A 9,200-nucleotide genomic window follows, 5' to 3' on the forward strand; every position below is an offset into this window, starting at 1 on the left:
TTCGCTTAACGAATCAAATAGTGCATGTTTAAAAGTATTGAAAGCGAATCGAATGCCTTTTGAAGTTTCGAATATTTGGCTGCGAGTTCGAATGGAAAAGGCAATAGTTCTATTCGACGACTGTTACAATCCCAGGGTCTCTATCTGGCGATGCACAGCATGCAGCCGCTATCGGTCTGTGCATGAAGGGTGGTTCAGCGCCGCGACATGGTCTATTCAAATATGCTCCTAGATACGGCCGTCGAGATGGGCGACGAAGCCGTTTCAGCCACGTTTAAAAAACCTTAATTAACTTTTTTTATTCATGAATACTGCAATACCCCATGAGATATTTGCAGGGTGGGCGCATGAGTATGAAAAAAAATTAAAAAAAACACAAGTGCAAGTGTCAAATGTTGAGGCCATAGCTTACACTTGTCCCTCTCATTATGATTTGGCGCTGTTTGTTGACAGTTGTCATCGCTAGGAAGAGTTATTTTCCTCTGTGTTCGGCGAGATGGTCACAGTTAATACAGCGACCTTGCGTTCAACGTCTGTTGATGATCAGCGCTGCTATTCGATAGCTACAGCTTCAACTAAGTCCTGCACAGGGCAACCCGAGAGATGGCATCGTTCTGCGTATGCGCACTGGCACCCAACTATTCCCCAATCACCCTAATCTATATGATCCCCCTATTTTAAACCTTACTGATGTCCTATCGCCCCGCTAGCGCTTGGCTGTTTTGCATGATTGTTCGTTTTGTAAAATAGCCATAATCAAACGGATACTCGATTAGTGTTCAAAGGGCTCAAAGGTTTCACCTGTGAGAATGTGGTATTGTGCTTATGGTCGCAAGCGCCATAAGGATTAGAAATGAATCTGAGAGGTGTTCGAAGATTAGCAGATGCTCGCCTCAAAACCTCTAGCAAGGCAGTTGAGGGTCACATGGGCTGGCTATCGTTTGAATGGCGGGAAAAGTACAGCAAAGTATTGCCACGATTAACGGCTAAGGAAGAGTGGAGGAAACCGACGTGCAGTTAAGATATGTAATAGTGAAATGCACAGCGGATGAGAACTTCATTAATTTGATGCTCCGTCCGGCAGTTCGTCTATTCGATGACTTGATTTGATTTGATTTAGGGGGCTTAACATCCCAAAACGACTCAGGCTATGAGGAGCGCCTCAGTGAAGGGCTAGATGAGGCGAAGTGGCCGAGGGGCCCGGCGGAGGCGTAGCGATGGACTTCGGAGGTAGTGTGCCGGCGGTGCGGATCGAAGGCTGCTGCATGCAAAAGGAGGAACAGGGTTCCAGGGTGTTTTGCTTCTTTCCGCTGCAAAACTCTTCCGGTCAATCCCATGAACTACAAGGTTGGCAGTTGCATCCATCCCAACATTGTGTTCTGCTGCGGCACATCGTGAACGCCACCACGTGCCTTCCCGTCATCTGCCCGTGCAACGAATGCCAGCAGCCGTTTTAAATTTCGGGGTGGCTTGGCCTGGCTTTTCTACACTCGCATCCACCGCAGTGAGCACTGCAGACTCCTAAGGGCAAGTGTAGCGGTGCGCGGTGCACGGACCCTGCAAACACGTACCCACCACCTGGCGCTTCACCCAGGCCGTGTTCGGCGGCTTCCAGCGCGCTCGAACCAGGTCCATATATCGAGCATTTGAGGGGATGGGGGCGAATTTTACTGCTGCTGTTGAAGTAATTCTATCGCCGCAGTAAGGCAAACGCACACAGAAGAAAAGCGGAAAACGAAAATATGTCACAAAAGAGCGCGCGAGAAGAACACTGCGATGTTTGGCGGGCTGTGTATAGCCGTTTTGTTTGTTTTTCCCCCGTCTCTTAACGTTTTCAAAAGCGGAGTTTGTTTTTAATAGACGATAAGTGCGCATCATCAAAGCTGACTTTGCGATAACAGCCAATAGCGTGTACGTGTACCGCAGCGTCACCAACTCCCCGCGTGTTCTCTTCGCTCCTGCATCGTTTCTACCGAGAGCTGCTACGCATACATAGCGGCATCACCGCTCCTTTGCATAGGAAATAAAAAAAACAAAGAGCAGCAAACAACGACTCACGAATTTTTCGTGTGCAGAGATTGAGAGCAACCTGTTCCCAATACGCTACGGCCGCTAAAATTTTTATTGCCCGAACGCAATCTTCATGCGGCGAAGTCATCGTAACTGAAATTACGGGATTTTTATTGCTCAAGACAGTCATTTTGGCGCACTTTGGCACAATTTTTTCATTCTTGATCAGGACAGCGCAGCAAATCTCATTTGACGTAGAATTGCCCTGTTCGCACTGGGGTATAGAAGCTCTTCGAGCGGCTAAACTTGGTTTACGCGCTCGGAAAATATGAATGGTTTTCATTGAAGTCCCGAAGGAAAAATATATCCGCAGAACGACGAGAAGTAAAGTGAAGAACTTGAGAAAGAGAAGCGATTGTGAGCAGCTCTGCGGCTGTTCCTCATCCATGGCCGGAGCTGACCACCAGCGACGAAGCCTTAGAAAAAGGAGTGGCAGTGTTTTCAGTCGAAGTTTAACGCAATCCAATCAAAAAATCTGTCGTCACAGCAGTCGGGTCAAACAACAACGCTTCGGGGACCATAAGTGGGGTGGGCATTCTGGGCGGCCCCGTGCCAGTCGAAGGCAAGATCGAGCCCGGTGCCCTCTCGTGCACAGCGTTTGGCCTGCCATATTGTGTTTGTATGTGTCATTTTGTTCCTGCAAAAACCTATCAGTGTGATCAAGACTGCACTTCAGAGGTGCATATGAAGTTTTTACGTCGCTTCTAATTAAGAAAATATCTACCAAGAGGAAGAAAGTGTGACCGCACCGGATCATGAACCTAAAAGAGAGAGAGAAGAAACCTCAGTGACTGTGATGTATTTGCGAGGCAGATATGAGATTCGTTGTTTTCCACATAAAACAACGCGACTTTGATGAGCACGGTTTTTCTGTCCCACCTTATTTCTAGCATTCAAATGGCTTGCTTTAAAAAATGAGGTGCGTTTCCGAAGTGAACGCAAAGAGCTATGGGAAAATCATCTGCCAGCTACCTTCGATTCCAAATCTCTACTAAACACTGCGTTTTGCATAGCAATAGCCGTGAATTCGAGCATCGTTTATTCACGCATTTATCTCTGCTTCGGCGTCGCTTATTTCACAGCGTCACCCTAAGTTCAGAGCGTAGATTGTAAGAACGTGTCCAGAGCGCCGAAATTGGCAATACCGAAATGTTAGCGCGACTATTGTTGACCAGGAGATGTGTCAGTGTCACACCAAATACGAAGGAAGTGTTCGTACACACAATTTTCTCTCAAATTCTATATCTTCCCATCTACGTGAGTACTGCGAGTGCAGCGCGCACTGTGCTGCTTCGCCACGCACAATTCTGCCAATGCTTGTCGTGTTCCGGGAGACGAATGTGGTTGTACGATCTGGTGGGCTCAGTTAACGGGTTATGACGCAATTGCAGAGAACTTGCGAGCCGTCGAATTCAAACAGGGCTTCAGAAAGAGACATGTTATGACTAGTTGTTGATCCAAGATAGTGGTAAAAAATAGCGCAAATGCAACGAAAAATGAAAAAAATTGACAGGACAATCATTACAACTTGTTTGGAAATCAGCGATAGTTGTAGGATTTAACCTCGATAATTGTTTTGATGCTTGTACTTTTTTACCCCAACCGTCAAAACGCCAGAGACTTTTTCTCGTGTGTGAAGGTGGGCGGAGGTAGGTGGCGCTAATAGAAGGCATAGATGGAGGGGAGTCGCAAGTGTTGGTGGGTGGGCAGGCAACCTCTTAGCCTGGAGGCTGACGTGGCTGCTGCCTGTGGTGGGCAGATGGCTTTCTCATTGCACTTTTGAATTCGATTTAGCCATCGATTTTTAGTTCCGCTTTAGAGTGGTCTTTTTGTCAGTGATAAGACTGTGAAGGGTAGAGGTAGGTGGTTCAGTAGTGAGTGCCGCTTCTGGATTGTAGAGGGGCGTGGGTGGATGCTGAATGGCGCTTTTTAAGAGAGGCAGCCAAGGTAGGGGTTGGGAGAAGGATCGAAGGTGTCAGTAGGTGGCTCAAAGGTATACATTTTGTGGGGACGGGTGGTTAGTAGGTGCTGCTTTCGGAGCCTGAGGCTTCACTCAGAGAGGCTTCACACAAATAACACTAACATTTTCGCGAGGTGCGACTGCTATTGCTATCGCAGAAAAATGAGCAGACCAAGCGTACTGTATTCTCTTCCTCATTGTATCTTCTTTCGAGCAGTTTGCGCAGCTTTATGGAGAAAGCAGTACCAGCGTCACAAAGCAAAATGCCAGCGTCTATTTATCCGTAGTTCTGGAGCATAGGAGAGTGACTACTCCACCTTCGAGAATGCACCGACCACCAGCAACAACACTACCGCACCCCTCTAGACGGGCGACTCCCCACCCTCGATCCTCCTTTTCAACCCACCAACCACCTTCACGTTCCAGAGGCGCCATCTACCACCCACTAAACCAACTATGCCCCCAGAATCGCTATCCTTCCGAAGTCATCCACCCACTAAAACCCCATGAAGCAGCGGAACGAAAAATCGCCAGCGAAATTGAATTCAAAGACGCAATGCAGTACCCACTACCCACCTCCCTACCACAATCCAAAGGTAGGGGGCTACCCAAGTGCCTCAAACCAGCCTCCACTCCTCCACTCCTCCATATTCTATAAGTACTAGGTTTTACCTCTTCCGCCCTCCTTCACTCTGTAGATAAATTGTGTCGCGTGTGTTCACAGTGTACATTGCAGTATATATAAACAAGATAAATGAATGAATCTGAAGTATACGTCTTTCTTCCCGCTTCTCCTGACCTTGAAAGTGTCATCTTATACCTTTTGGAGCATCTATTACTCAACAGAAGTTCAATCAGTCCTTGCGCTGCCTGAACAGCTAATATGACGTCCTTAATTAACGATAAAGGGCCACAGAAAGGGGTGTTTGAGCTTGGCTTTAAAATGTTTGCACTTTGAAGAGTATAGTCCACAGAGCCTCCATGCCGCGTACGAGACCTGAGAAGCGGGCGGGAAATTTACAATACATTTATAAATATTCCTGCTTTCGCGCCTCGCGGTGACGCGCGGTGCCGGGCTTTTGCAAGAAAATTTGGCAGACGACGTCGAGTCTTTCAAATGACGTCAGCAACCGGGTGTTATCATTGGTTCACAGCGCCAAACTCTTTCAGACGTCACGCGCTACAGCGGCCGCGGCCACTCCGCGCGCGCCGCAGACCGCGGAGGTAGAGGAGCGGCCGAGTGAGTCGGGACGGCGGAAGAGTGCCGCCGTTTGGCATGCGAGAGGAGAGGGAAAGTTGCAAAGACGCGGAAGTTCAAATTTTGTCGGCATATAACTCAGCTTCCACAAAACTCATTAAAATAATTCTTGCAGGGGGATAATCATGAACTGTCGTCGTTTATTATCCCAGATATAAGGCACCTTTATTGAGACCCCCTTTCTGGGTCCCTTTAACAAAGCTGACACAGTGCGCAGCACGTGGCGCAGTACGGGGAAGATATTTCGATCCATCATTTTGCATTACCTATACGGTCCTTAAGGAGGCCTGCTCAAAAAACAGCGGGTGAAAGAGAGCGGGAACCGTCAACACCAGTGCCCGGAACATTGCTGCACCCGACAGCGCGCTGTGGCAGGTGCTGTCGCTGCTGCTGCTCCGCGGAAGAATGGTGCCGCACACGGACGGCAGGTCGACAAGCGGTCCAGCGACCAGTGGACGGCGTAGACACCCGACGGCTGTCTGAATGGTGCCGCTGCGGCAACACGAGGCGGACGCGGACGAACTGCGCCTGCTGGTAAGAGAAAATAAGTATTGATCACTATTCATGAAGAAAAAATATGCTACAAAAGGACCGCAGACTCTGCGATCCAACGTAAGGAGGGGAAAGAGTCCTGCAAGCAAGACCACAGCTTCGCTAATGTTAAATTCACTTCCTATGCGCTTGGTACCTGCTCTACTGGAAGAATAGCTTTTATAGAAGCAATGGACGTTTACGTTCACGGCGATGGTTATGATGATAACGTTTCCTCATGTAACCTCCCAGATTTCAGTTATCCGAAGATAAACGACCTTTTTAAGTCATCCCCACCAACCCTCTCTTTGCACCGGCTAGTAGGCGCTATCGTCACAAATTTTTCTGTGTCGGAAGTACACTGCTACTGACAACACCGCGCTTTCATTAGTCCTTATTCAGGCGCAGAAACAACGGGTAATGAATGTTGTGATTAGCGTATGTTGCAGATTACGTGTGCTGCCTATCTCCATTTGCGCTTGCTAATTTCACATAAATATATCATTGATCTCCCCAGCATTGCGACATATGCCCCTGCCACACTGACACCCCGAAAGCCTTTGAGAATCAGGTCCTTAAGTTCAAATTTGAATGGAGTCATCTACACTTCACGAATGTGGCTTCTCTGCCGCCAAAGACCTTGGAGGTGAAGGCGCCCGTACAATACCTACGGACCCCATAGGAGCTACCAACGAGAACTGGTGAACGCTGTGCCGTCCAACGTCAAAAAGAAAAGCAAAGAGAAAGTGCTAAGGTTTTAACGTAGTCAAACCGATTAGACACGCTTAAAGATGTGTTTATCCTGGTAGGCTCATGTGTGTGCTTTGCTTTGTGGTCGGCACGTCCGACGACGATGTCAGACTCAGGTTAAGGCCTGAGCGATGTTAAGCTGAACGGATCTATTCGCGCCGAAGAAGGAAGGTAATGAAGAGGACAGTGTGCAATGCACAGCGCGAGAGTTGGTTGCAGTTTAGCTCGAGGCATTGTCGGCTGCGGCCATACCATTGTGCTGTCGTGCAGTGGGCTGCGAACCTGATCTGTTCGCGCTGCCGCGGCTTCGAAACTGAGTCTCGGCAATATTAATTTTTTTTCTGCACCACCCTCATGATCAGGGACGCCACAAGATACCTACTTGGGTTTGACCCTGTGAAATAGGGCTGTCGTACGAAAAGATCAATGCAGCTAACAAAATGTTATCTGAACACCTACGCACAATCCGAATGGCGGCCGAAGCCGAGGAGGAAACAGTTTGTATTTTCCAGTGCATAGTCGCGGAAGCCCCGGCCCCCATCCACTGAGCCTGCGTGCCGGAGACGGGGAGCAGGGGTTTCCTACATTAGTGTAAAAATAAAGTTTTCAACAAATCATTCAATCAACCAATCTTTCAATCATTCAATCAATCAATTACAGGTTTGCGACATTTAACCAGAGCCTTCCACGAAGGTGCCTCTCGTTACCTCTCTTTACCACTCTATTCGCTCCCTCACTCCATGGTTGAGGTATCCACCGAGGAGGAAATGTTATAGCGCCTTTCGTCTCAACCGATAACCATGAGACAGTAGTTTTCCCTCATGATTATTTGTTGCGAGCAAAGGGTTCATCTTGAGTTAAGGATAACGCTGCGAGCTATGGGAAGAAAAATTATAGGTGTAACTTTAAAAAACCGGAAGCGGACAGACTGCGTGAGGGAACAAACGTGGGTTTATGATATCCTAGCCGCTATCAAGAGAAAGAGGAAGAAATGGGCCTGGGAAGGACATGCAATGCGAGCGCAAGATAGCCGGTGGTCCTCAAGGGTAATGGAGTGGATCTAAAGGGAAGGCAAGCGTAGCAGTGGCGGCAGAAAGTTAGGTGGGCGGATGACATTAAGAAGTTCGGCGGGGATAGGGTGGCCGCGGCTGGCAAAGGACAGGGTTAATTGCAGAGACATGGGAGAGGCCTTCGGCCTGCAGTGGGCATAGTCAGGACGATGATTATTATGATGGGTACTATTGCGCTAAGCTTCACTTTCCTCATCACCACTCGTTCTCACAGGAGGTGGCTAACGAGAGGGGAAACATTTATGTCTCATGCAGTACTCCACTATCATGTACAACATCCCGGACTGGGACTTCATATTAAGCACTAGAAAAACTCGAAGCACGGTTATGTACTCTCACTTGTAACGGGTTATTTAAAGTGGCTTAATGCACCTTAATCAACTGCCGTGCATAAACCAAAGAAACAAGGAGTAGCATCGTTCGGATTGCGGCTGGCTGACGCGGGTCCCCGGCATGGCCTCCCGTGTCCTTGCTTCTGGGAGCGCATGGAATGGCTCTGGTCTCGCCGGGCAGACAACCATGTGACCCTGCAGCGTTTTGGCGTCCACAAAGTCCTTGGGGGTGAACGGGCACGGCTTCAAGTCCCGATCCTCTTAACATCTAAAATTTCCAACTTGTTTTAACCTTACTGTTCTGGCCATCTCTGGCCGCTTGCCGCCGCTTCCACTTGGAAGAGTTTTTGTGCCGTGAACGCAGAAATCGCGAGCGTCTTCGCTTGCACGTAAAGGAAGCTTACGCTCTTCCCATAGTTTCGTTTTCTGATTCAGTCACCGAACAATGGCAATGCCGGTCATAGCTTATGCAAGTTTAGGTAGTGTGTGGTTTAAAACTTCCTATGTAGTCGCTGCTGCTTCATATCAATTCACAACCTCCTTCACGCCAGCTTTTCCTATAAGCCGCAGTGACCATTAAGGAAAGCAGAAGAGGCCGAAATATTGCTGTCATTGCATGCCTCCGCCCGTCACCTAAACTGACAGTAGCATCCACGCACAGTCGGGATAAGGAAAAGATTAGCACTTGCGACGTGCCACCGGGACGGCAGATAACAGCGCTCGGTGCTGGGGTTATCAACACGCCGATAACAAAAGTGCCAGACGTGTTCGTAAAGCACGTCATTGCGACAGCTGTTCGGTGCGATTTTCGTTCCTGCGGTGATACCATTGTTCCAATATTTTTTCGTCGTGACTGTACATATGATAACTGCGGTATTAATGACCGTACAGCAAATGCGCCTTAGGTAAGCACAGGGAAGATGGCAGCAGCAACGCGTTAGTCATAGCTAGCCGTACGGCTATACTAATATTCTGTTCATTGTGTGCAGTATTGAAACAATAGGAAAAAAATAATTACACGGTATTTAGCCGGTGTAAGCTTATTCCCGGCTGCGACTTGTGGTATAATGTCTGGCGCATCATAACAAAGAAAAATTACGGGACATCATGTCGTGCAGTGCGAAATGCGAAATCAGTTGGATTTTCCGACAAGCTTTGACCCTGACGAATTCATTATTTTATTCCTAGACTTCACACACGACAGACTCTTTGTAGGGGGTGAAAATGGG

Source organism: Amblyomma americanum, chromosome 1, assembly GCF_052857255.1.
Source record: "Amblyomma americanum isolate KBUSLIRL-KWMA chromosome 1, ASM5285725v1, whole genome shotgun sequence".
NCBI classification, from domain to species: Eukaryota; Metazoa; Arthropoda; class Arachnida; order Ixodida; family Ixodidae; genus Amblyomma; species Amblyomma americanum.